The 11,669-nt window shown below is 42.4% G+C and overlaps 1 non-coding gene across 1 annotated transcript; it reads right to left on the bottom strand.

Moving 5' to 3' along the window:
* Positions 1-9,489: 9,489 nt before the first annotated feature.
* LOC125593622 lies at positions 9,490-9,596 on the bottom strand. The gene has a single exon (XR_007329522.1). It is a non-coding gene; the product is annotated as a small nucleolar RNA R71 (small nucleolar RNA).
* Positions 9,597-11,669: the final 2,073 nt, after the last annotated feature.

Raw genomic sequence — 11,669 nt, 5'->3', positions numbered from 1 at the left:
AACCTTGTCGATTGATGCGTTGCCAACTGGTCGGTATGATTGGTGTGAACCAATTGCGGTTGTGTTAGCCCCTGGATGTTCGTCTGGAACTGTTGGAATGTTGTCTGGAATGCTGCGTTGCTGCATAAACAAGTTGTCTGGTCCATTGGCCACCTGAAGAATATCTGCTATGTCCTCTCTGGATACTTTTAGAATTCTTCCATCCATAACTCTTGCATGGCCATCTGGGTCCCTGAAAATACCAAATTCATTAGGAGTTAGAAAACCGTAATCCATACTCATATTCTTCTTAGTAAATAAAGAAAGTTGAGGTTTAGAATGAGTACCGATCGATGTTGATACTGGAGTATTGATCGATGGTAGACGTTTGTCTGCGGAATTAGGGTTTTTGGATAGAATGCTCCTCCTGGATGTTCCTTCTGATTGGTTTGTGGGAGCATTCATCTTTTCTGCTTCGGTGCCGTGAGAAGTAATCTAGGGTGCAAAACTCCTTATATAGGTATTGGTAAACCTACTTCAAATTGGAATATTCCCTTTTTCCTTTTCAAAGGCGGCGGCTTTAATATCGATCGATGTACCAGGTATGGTATCGATCGATGCATAAGAACGTTTTGCTGGATGAGGGTGGGTATCGACCGATGCTGAGTGAACTCTATCGATCGATGGTGGAGACGTGTTGTTGAAGGAATGGCCTGAATATCTGTCATCCTGCATAGCAATCTCTATAGCTCTTTCCTTCCAGTAATCCTCATCATACTCCTCTGTAGGATCCTCATTGGATGAAGGAATTACAGTATCCACTGCAAAACTTTTATGGAATCCACTCTCTGCCCAACTGCTTATTGAATAGTCATCTTGTCCTTTGTTGTTGGGTTGTTGAAAGGCAAAGTCTGGATAACACTGATCTGGTAATGTGAAGTGGTCTACCGGTTGCTTCCTGTCCAGCGACGTGGGATAACGTTCATCGGTCATCGGTGACTCATTGGAATTGATTGATGAAACAATGCGGGTGTCGATCAATTCCGAGTACTCCGTTTCGTACTCTGCTCCACAATGGCATGCTGCAATGTAGCCAAGATCATTTCCAAGCTCCACGAGGTTGACCTGTTGTCTCACAACTCGAACTGGGTCATAGTGGACGTCTGGATCTATCAGTGTCAGACACAATATGTTGGTGTTCATGTCACATACAGCTCCTACTGTAGCCAGGAAAGCTCTTCCAAGCAGAAGTGAAGAGTTCCAGTTTAGCTTTATGTCCAGGACATGAAAATCTACTGGGACAAGGACATTACCAATCTGTACTTCAAGGTCTCTTATGATGCCTCTTGAGCTTCTTTCTGAAAGGTCCACGAAGGTGAAAGATTCTGATGAAGGCTCTATTTTCAGACCTAGCTGGTCTGCCATAACCTTAGGTAGTATACTGACTGATGCTCATGTGTCACAAAGTGCATGGCGAAATTCAATACCCTTCACCACACATGGTATTGCGAACTTCCCAGGATCACTCTTCTTCTTCAATGTGATCCTTAGTTTCATCCTTTCCCTGACATAATGAAACATTCTCCTAATGTCCTCCTCAGTTTCCTTAGTCTCTCTGAAGAACTTCCACAACCTGTGTGTGAAATAAACTTCATCAAAAGGTTTCTCCACTGGGATTCTGAGGACTCTCTTAGTGAAACCATCCATCTCCTTCTCATTAGCTTCCCTCTTAAGGTTCTTAGGAATCTTCTCCTTCCTCTTCCTTAACCTTCTTCCTTCAGTTGCCTCATCAACTTGCATAGGCTCTGGTGTAGTGTCTGAAGGGTTGGTTGTAAGTTCTGGTGGGTTGGCTGATGGTTTAGGTGGTGGTCTGAGTGCGTTGATTCGGTCATTATCAATAGATGATAACCGCACTCGGTAGGTGAGAGGTGCCCGTCGATCGATGGGAGATGAGGGGGGTCGATCGATGTCGGTCTCTCTCTGTCGGTCGACTGCTGGCTCAAGCGGTCGATCGATTTTGACGTAGAAAGGGGAGGGTGGGTGAGGATGTTTTTCTGCGAATTCTTCATGAGTCATGATTCGAACTGCACTACACTCCGCAGTTGATTCAGCAGACGACGTCAATCGATGTCGAGAGTAATCTGTCGATTGATCTTCGTCATGGTCTGTCGATCGATGTGTATCTATTGACATCGGTCGACACCATTGAGATCCGCCAAAACTCATGGAGCTTTCAACTTCGAAGTCTCCTTCTCCAAGCTTCTCATGCTTCACCACTTGCCAGAAATCATCATCTCTGATGGCATTGACGTGATGTTTTGCTTTCTCAACTCCTGCCTCTCTAGCCAAGGCTTCTTGCCTCTTTACAGTGTCTCCAGTCTGAACTACTTGCATTTCAAGCTTCCTAACCTGAGTCCCTAAGGTCCCAATTCTTGTGTTCAGACTGTTGTAGGCGGAATCTATCTTCCCATTGAAATCCACAGTGAGTTGTTGATGTCCTTCCAGAACTCTGTCAAGCATTGCTTCAATCTTGCTCTCCTGAGTCTATGGTAGTGGATTCTGGTAGAATGGGTTTCCATAGCCTCTACTGTTGTTGCTGAAAGGTTTCTAAAACTGTGAACTCTGGTTACTCCTCTGACCATTGCCATAGAAGTTTCTGTTTCCACCCTGGTTTCCAGACCTCTGAAATCCAGTACCTCCAATGTAGTTCACATCTTCTTTTCCTTCCATGTATACAGCTTCTTCTCCTTCAGCTGAGCATACCTGCTTCCTGAGAAGCTCATGAACTACATCTAACTTTTCTCTAACTTCGTCCATCTGCTCCTTCCCTAGGGATGCAACAGACTTCTTTCTTTCAAAGTCAGTGTTCTTGGTGCTGCTGCTGTTTGCTAGATTTTCTATCAGTCTCACAGCTTCCACCCGGATTCCTGGTGTTAGAGTTTCCCTCGCTAGCTGTATCAAGAGCCATCTGATACCTCAAGGCGATACCTCTGAAGAAAGTGCTCAGTATTTGCACTTCGTTGAATCTGTTGTGTGGACAGTCTCGCTGGAAAAACTTGAATCTGATCCACACGTCTTTGAAATACTCTCATGTCTCTTGCCCGAATGTAGAGATTTTGCTTCTCAAGTCTTCAGCGCGTGCCTCATCGAAGAAGTTTCGCAAGAAAGCATTCTTGATTTCGGCCCAGGATGTTAGACATCCTGTGGGTAGCTGCTTAAGCCAGTGCATCGCTTCTCCAGTCAGAGAATACTTGAAGAGCTTGCACAATAGGTAGTCCTCAGGGACTCCATCCATACGAATAGCAGCGATAAGATCCTCGAACCTTTCAAGATGGTCCATAGGATGCTCGTGCGGTAACCCATAGTAGGGTATCTGCGACACGAGTATGTAGTACTGAGGCTTCAGCTCGAAATTCTGCTTCTGAATCTCTGGAAGTCGAATAGCTGATCTGTTGGCGTAGTACTCATCTGGACGATTGTAGTCGGCCAGTGCCCTTGGTCGAGCAGCCTCTTCTACAGGTTGAGCAGCTCCTGTAGCATCAATATGAGGGATTACATTCCCCTGGGCGTCTAGTTTCTGATCTGTTGCATTACGCAAAAGACCATTCTGGTCATACAGGTTTCCATTCTCGTCCTGTCTGAGAATAACAATCGCAACCATGCTTCGCGACTGAGGATCGATCGAAGTGCGCGGTGTAGTGTCGATCGATGGCGAACGATGTAGATCGGTCGATGATGAAGGTCGAGTATCGGTCGACGGTTGGGTGCGAGAATCGGTCGACGTGAAAGCTGCTGCGTCGATCGATGTGGAACGTTGATCTTTGCGGATCGAGCGTTCCAAGTGAGCAGAATCTTCTGAGAATAGCAGTTGTTTGTTTTTATTGCTTCTGGTACTGCTGGGCATGCACCTGAAAAGAGAAGAAAAATTTTTGTGTCAGAATGGGGGTAGAGAAAAGAATAAGAATCATTAACACTAAATCTAATGGCGATCAAAGCTCCCCGGAACGGCGCCAAATTTGATACCACTCAAATTACCCTAAGGAGTGAATTACTCTCTCAAATAAGAGATTCAGTTGCAGTACTTAGGGATCGAATCCACAAGGAGCTAGGGAACCTATTAAATCTAGTCAAGTTATTAATTCTAGGTGTTTGTTGTTTTATGGGTTTAAAAATAAATAGCAATCCTAATTGAGCAAGTCTATAGATCTACTAACAAGATGATTGGGGGTGTAACTTTATTGGAAGGTATTAGATGCTAGGTTTCTATTCAGGTGTTGGAGATTATAATCCTATAAATGCCTAACAGTTGCATGCATGATATATTATAGCTCAACTTCTTAATTACAGTGATCAGCGATGGCAATGTTTCACTGGTTAACTAACTAGATCTTGGATCTCAACTGTTGTCTTTTGATCACAAAAAAGTGTCGATCGATGATCATATATGGATATCGATCAATACACCTTTCACAATGTCGATCGATTGTCAGATGACGATATCGATCGATAGCTTCAAGTTAAGCTCTAGGCGCAGGTTGATAATGCTCAGTAGTCTCCTAGATCAGCGGTTAGCTCTCTCTAGCAGTCCTAGCATGACATATTAGATTCATGACAGCATGATCAAGGATGCTTGACACATGCAAATTCCTAGGTTCAATATTCTAGTTAGCAAGGCTAGAACAAGCATTAAGAACAATCAATCAATGAATATCACAACTAAGCAATTCTATAGTTGGGGCTAATCCCTCTAACCTATTTGAACCCTGAATCTAACAAGTAAACTACTCAGATATAGCTAAGCAATTCATGAAACAAAATATAGATAAAAACTGCATAGAATAGAATAGATGAATCAATAGAGTTCCAATCAGAAATCTCTCTATGATCTTCTCTCCTAAAAACTCTCTCTCTCTTGGTGAAAGTAACAATACAATGATGGTGAAAGCTCTTCTTGCCTCCTAACACTTAGGCAAGTATATAACTATTAGGTTAAAAACTCTTCAGGGGTAATCTTGTAATTTGGTGAAGCCTTGGGTTTAAAGTCGGCTGGAACCAAGTCGTGTGTTTCGCGTCTCAACATCGATCTATGGTACAGGATGTACATCGATCGATCATAATCTTCAATCTTCGAGGCTTCTCTTCTGTATCGATCGACGGCACTGGATATGCATCGATCGATTGCTTCTTCTACATATCAACCTCTAATGGTCAGCTCGGATGAAATGTCTTTTAAGCTCCTAAATGCTCCATAATCATCACTTTACTCCAAGATACTCCTGAACCTGAAAACATACCTAATATGATAGAATATATAATATATAGATAGTAAAACACTTATATACCATGGATGAAAATGGGTCAAATCCATGGTATATCATTCACTTACAGGCACGCCGCATCCCCGCTTCGGCGATGAATAATGCCAACTCACGCGATTGCCACATGATCCAACAAGAAACGATGTAACGCCCGAGACATACATATATGTCATTCCACCACATTATACCGGCACACTTAGGCCTTATGCCTTTCTCTAACTCATATACATCTCCCACATATACATCACCCACATATACTATAACCCCAATCAATACAATCATTACATACAATCCTCAAACATAACTCAACCATATTCATTTTGCAACCTGTGAATAGATCTAGGTGTTCACACATTTCAATACAGTATATAGGGATATATATATGATATAGTTCATTTATCAAACAACTAGGTGTATGCTTATAGATAACACGTAGGTATGAATGGTTTAGCTAGAAACTCCTAAAATGAAACGATAATGAAAGAAAGAAGGAAGAAATCACACATGTCCTCACCTTGGCCTTAGATCTAAGAATGGAAAAGAGAGTAGAACCAGATTTGAAGCTTATGGCTTTCCACGAACCAGATCTACAAATAACATGTAGGTGCTACCACCAAAGACCCGGGATAAGAGATCTAAGAGGAGGAATAGAAAGGAGAAGAAGAAAATGACACTAAGGTTCCTTACCTCACCAATGACCAGATTTCGAAAGAAGACAAGGAGAGATCTGGACATAGGATTGGATCGGTTAATCGGGGATCTTCAACGGCTTGGCTCCGGATACAGCAAATGACGAGGAGAAAGAGAGATGCAAGAGATAAAAGAGAAGAAAGAGGTCATCCATGAGAGAACGAGAGAGAAGAGAAAAAGAGAAACCATGACGGCTAGGGTTTTCAAATCTCTTTGGAACTCTGCAGAGCTTCCTCTAGTTTCTAAATGAAAGAGAAGAGAGGGGGAAGACTCCTTTTTACAGGAAAAGAAGCGGAAACCCTAGAGTTTACTACACGGGCCAGAAAAGAAACACAAAAGCTAATGGGCTTTAGTCTAAATCAAGTTTACAATTAAAAAAAAATGTGACAACTCTCCACAACATAACTAAGAATTCGCCTGGAATTCCGTACGGAGCTAGGGAGAAAACAACCATTAAGTAAGAGATTAGGAACTGGTTCAATTCATATTGGTTTGAGTCGAGACTGACCCTCTAGGTTAGGACTAGAGAGTCTTTCCTGGGCTCTGATACCACTTGTGACACCCCGACCCAGCGTAGGTGAAATGGTCGGCGATATCATGACACTTGTCTCCAGCCACAAGGCCGAAACAATGTGTCTTTAGGATCCCAGGACGTCTTTGACAAAAAACCCACCAACATGAGTCGAACCTGAAATGAAAAAAATAAGGAGGGGTGAGCATTTTGACAAAAGCTCCGTGAGGGAAGCTCCAGGAGCCCCGAAATCATCACCCGACATTCACCACACAACATAACAAAAGCTCTACCTAGAACATCCAGTAAAACAATATCAAACAACAAGGAAAGAAGATAAACCCTGACGGTGCCAACATGAGACTAATGCCACATCATGCTTTCTCCAGGCCTCTCATGTCGTCGTGTGAGAACTCACCACATCACGCTGTCTCCGTGAGTTTGACACCTTCATACGATCACGCCACATCACGCTGTCTCCATGTGATCTGCCACCATGTTCATACGTTTCACGTTGTCTCCACGACATCACGCTACTACGTTACTTCACTTACAGGCACGCCGCATCCCCGCTCCGGCGATGAATCATTCCAACTCACGCGATTGCCACATGATCCAACAAGAAACAATGTAACGCCCGAGACATACATATATGTCATTCCACCACGTTACACCGGCACACATAGGCCTTATTCCTTTCTCTAACTCATATACATCTCCCACATATACATCACCCACATATACCATAACCCCAATCAATACAATCATTACATACAATCCTCAAACATCATTCAACCATATTCATTTAGCAACCTCTGAATAGATCTAGGTGTTCACACATTTCAATACAATATATAGGGATATGTAAATGATATAGTTCATTTATCAAACAACTATGTGTATGCTTATAGATAACACGTAGGTATGAATGGTTTAGCTAGAAACTCCTACTATGAAACGATAATGAAAGAATGAAGGAAGAGATCACATCAGTCTTCACCTTGGCCTTAGATCTAAGAATTGAAAAGAGAGTAGAACCAGATCTGAAGCTTATGGCTTTCCACGAACCAGATCTACAAATAAACGTGTAGGTGTGATATATGGTGTTTTTGACATCATTGTGTATGTGCTTTCAAACTTGTCTTCAGTGTTTTATCGAGTTAGTCTATTGTTTTTGGAGTCATTCCAGGTCTGGAGAAAACAGAAGAGCTAAAGGAAGAAGCATGAAGAAAGGAGCAAGAATTGGAGATTTTCCCTGAAGAACAATCCAGCGGAGCAGTATGACGGTCGATCCTACCAGGAGCAGCCAGACGATTGTTCTCGATATTTATGGAAGCTTACATATCTTTCAAAGATTTCCCCTAATTGCCGATTCCCTACTCTGAAGTCTAAGGGTGCCTCTATATAAAAGCGGCCTCTATCTATCTTTTATTTTCACACTAGTTTTGCAAGAGACCTAGACCTATTCTAGAATAATTGCTATTGTAAGGGAGACGGCTCCTCTTCTTGACAGAGAATATCATCCTGAACCCTATTGATTTACCCTTAATATATATGCAGTATTATTCAGTTAGCATGTCTTGTTCATCTTGTGTTATGGCTGAGTAGTCAGCTAGCTTGTCTAGGATTCTAGGGTGTTAATCGCAAGACTATAAATAAATAAGCAACTCTATTGTGTCTTTGTTCATCTCAGCTCTTAATGCTAGCTTTAACCTGATCACTTACTGCTAGATCTTAGGTTAAATCCACTCATTAACCATGTAGCAGTTTGCTTGATATTGAATGAACGAGCCGTGCATCTCTAGTCAGCGAAAGTAGATACTTGAGTGCGCGGTGAACCTATCGGACTTGATCTCTATTACTTGTGATCCATCCTTGATCCAAACGACATTTTAGGTATCAAGGTCGAACCGCAAAGGAAACAGCACCACGACAGTGGATTGTTCTACTAAGAGTGATCCGTGTTCTAGATTGTGTTTAAAGGAGCTTGAATAAATGTTTGGTTGAGCTTGACATCCAATGAGAAACCCTAGATCGGCTTATCTCTAATATTGAATTTTAATTATCTGAAATTATTTACTTTACTTGCACGTCACAACTTAATTCAAAACCCCACTTTTAGTTTTAGCTAAGTTGAAAACTTATAAGAATAAAGTGTAGACTGGTCCTTTGGAATGAATTTGAAATACTACAATTATCATTGTTAACTTGACAGTAGGAAAGGTTCAGTTTTAGTGTATCAAGTTTTGGCGCCGTTGCGACGGGGACAAGATATTTTACCTTTGTTTTTCAGTTCTATAATTAGTCTAAAACATCTAACTTGCTTTTCTCTCTTTGTTCAGCTAATGATCCAGGTGCATGACCAATAGACATACTCGGAGCAACGCACAAGGACCATTATTCACGCTAGGTAACGAAGAGCTCGCAAGATTAGAAAGACAGAACCGTCAACAACCGCGGCCTACTAACACCATAATGGTTGATCACGGAGGCCAAGATTATCTCACTGCTGCAATGGCGCTCATGCAACAACAGATGCAGCAGATGCAACAGACCATCAATGCGCAAGAAGCTGCTCCCCAAGCAGCCGCCGACCTCGCTGCTCAGCAAGTCGAGCAACAAGGCGCTCCCATCGGAGAGCGGAACCTTCCGCGAAACTTCCCCACCACTCGCTCCGCCATCATCCCTCCTCCCTGCACTCGACAAGATTATGATATCAAACCTGCTTTGATCAGCTTGGTGCAGAAGAAAACGTTTAACGGTCTCGCGGCTGAAATCCCTTTGGACCACATCGAGAACTTCGAGAGAGTCTGCAATTTCTCTCGCGCGAATGGAATGCCACTAGACTACGTCAAATGCACGTTGTTCCCATTATCCTTGGAAGGGAAAGCAGCTCGCTGGCTTGACTCGCTCCCAACCGGTACGCTCACTACATGGGAACAAGTCAGAGCAGCGTTCTTAAGCCACTTCTACACGAAGTCCAAAACCGCAGCTCTGAGGCATAAGATCTCGAATTTCAAGCAAAAGACCGACGAACCTTTCTATGATGCTTGGGAGCGTTACAAGGAATACCGAAGGGAGTGCCCTTACCATGGGTTTGAGGATGACTATATACTGGAAGTGTTCTATGATGGAGTGAGCTATGAGTTTTGCAATGCTCTAGATTCCTCGAGCAATGGGGATTTCATGACCTAAACAACACCTGGTGCATTCGCACTGATTGAAAATATGGCGTCCAGTTCCCTCAACAAGAACAAGGAGAATTATCGCTCCAAAAGCGTAAACTGCATAGACGACTTCGCGGCCAAGGTTGACCAGCTGTTGATGGGTATTCAGAGCCAAGTGTTCATCATGGAGGAAGCTGCATCAGAGAACAATGTTTCAGACGCTACACCTGAAGGAGACAATACCGTGGATGATCAGCAAGAAGTGAGCTATGTTAAAAGACAAGGATGGCAGTACAAAAACTACCACCCGAACCCCAACGTTAGGAACAATCCTCACCTCTTTGCGTATCCCAAGGCGACAAACCGGTTGACAACGCGCAGAACAGTCAAGGGCAGAACAGCGGCTATCAGAAACCATACCAGGGAAGAACATATGTCCTGACCCAAGCGCAGCACAACCAGTTCCAGAACCAGAAACAGCAAACTGCTCAACAGACCGCTCCTTCGCCAGCGATTGCTCCGCAAGACGAGATAAAGGGTCTAGCGACGATGATGCAGCAGTTGCTCCAGGGTCAGCAAATTCAAGGGAAAGCGTTGAATCAGGTCACCACGGACATCAATGATAGACTATGGATTTGACCCATTTTCATCCATAGTTATAGGTGTTTTTACTAATAATTATATTATTATAGAGTCTATTTATTATATTTATAAGATCAGGAATATTTTGAAGTAAGTGATGATTTTGGAGCATTTTGGAGATATTTGGAGCAAACACCCGAGATGACCATCGAGATCGACTATCGGTCGATATTGGAGAACTAGAATCGATCGATACACAAGACATGGTGTCGATCGACAGTGAAGCACGCAGGACCCCCGTTTGGTCACAGCCGGCTTGAAGCCCAAGATTTCACTATTTTACAAAATTGCCCCTGACGAGGTTTTACCCTAATTATATAAGCTTTGCCGCCATGTGCCATGTTAGAGGCAACGTGTGCTTTCTTTGTGTTTCATTGTTTTATTGATAGATAGGAGAGAAGATCCAAAGTTATAATTTGTGATTGGAACTCCATTGATATCTATTTTATTATTCTATGAAGTTTTTATACTTAACTACTGCTATAAATTGCTTAGCCATGTCTGACTAGTTCTCTTGTTAGATTTTACGGTTTAAATAGGTTAGGAGGGATTCGCCCCAACTATAGATTGCTGAGTTGTGATAATCATCTTTAGGATTGTTCATTAATGCCTGTGTCTAGATTAGCTACCTAGAACCTGCCCTTGGATTGATTGATAAAAGCCATAGCTTAATTCTCATCCTAAAAACATTCTAATAGAGCTATGTTTCTTGCTATGAGCCAGGCGAGAGCTGATCTAGTGAGCTCAGTAAGCATTCATTCAACATGCGCATAAAGCTTGACTAGAGCGCGTCGATCGATATCACACTTGAATAATCGATCGACGGTGCAAAAGGTGTATCGATCGACACTTTCTATAGATCAATATAACGAGAGTTAAGATCGTAGATCTAGTTAATAGACAAAAAGTCCATGCCCGCAAGAGCCGAAAGACTTGTTGATCAAATAGTTGAGCCTTACATTATCATGCATGCAACTCATTAGGCATCTATAGGATTATAATTCCAACTTTTCTGAATAAAAACTCGAAGTCTAACTATTTCTTTTTTAAGCACCAAAACCCCAAAAACCTGCTATTGAACAAACACTTGTTCAATATAAGACTGCAATTTACTTTTAAACTCTTAAAACATATTTGCTTAACAAATCATTTTAGAATCCGTAGGTTCCCTAGCTCCCTGTGAATTTGATACCTAAGTACTACAACTCGACCTCTTATTTGAGAGAGTATAAATCACTCCTTAGGGTAATTTGAGTGGTACCAAATTTGGCGCCGTTGCCGGGGAGATTTGATTGCCTATTTTCTAATTTTTGTTAAGTATTCTGACAGAAAATTTTTTCTTCGATTTTCAGGTACATGCCC

This window comes from Brassica napus, chromosome C9 (assembly GCF_020379485.1).
Source record: "Brassica napus cultivar Da-Ae chromosome C9, Da-Ae, whole genome shotgun sequence".
Lineage (NCBI taxonomy): Eukaryota > Viridiplantae > Streptophyta > Magnoliopsida > Brassicales > Brassicaceae > Brassica > Brassica napus.
The sequence above is the reverse complement of the archived record's forward strand: the minus strand, read 5'-3'. Positions and strand labels throughout refer to the sequence as shown.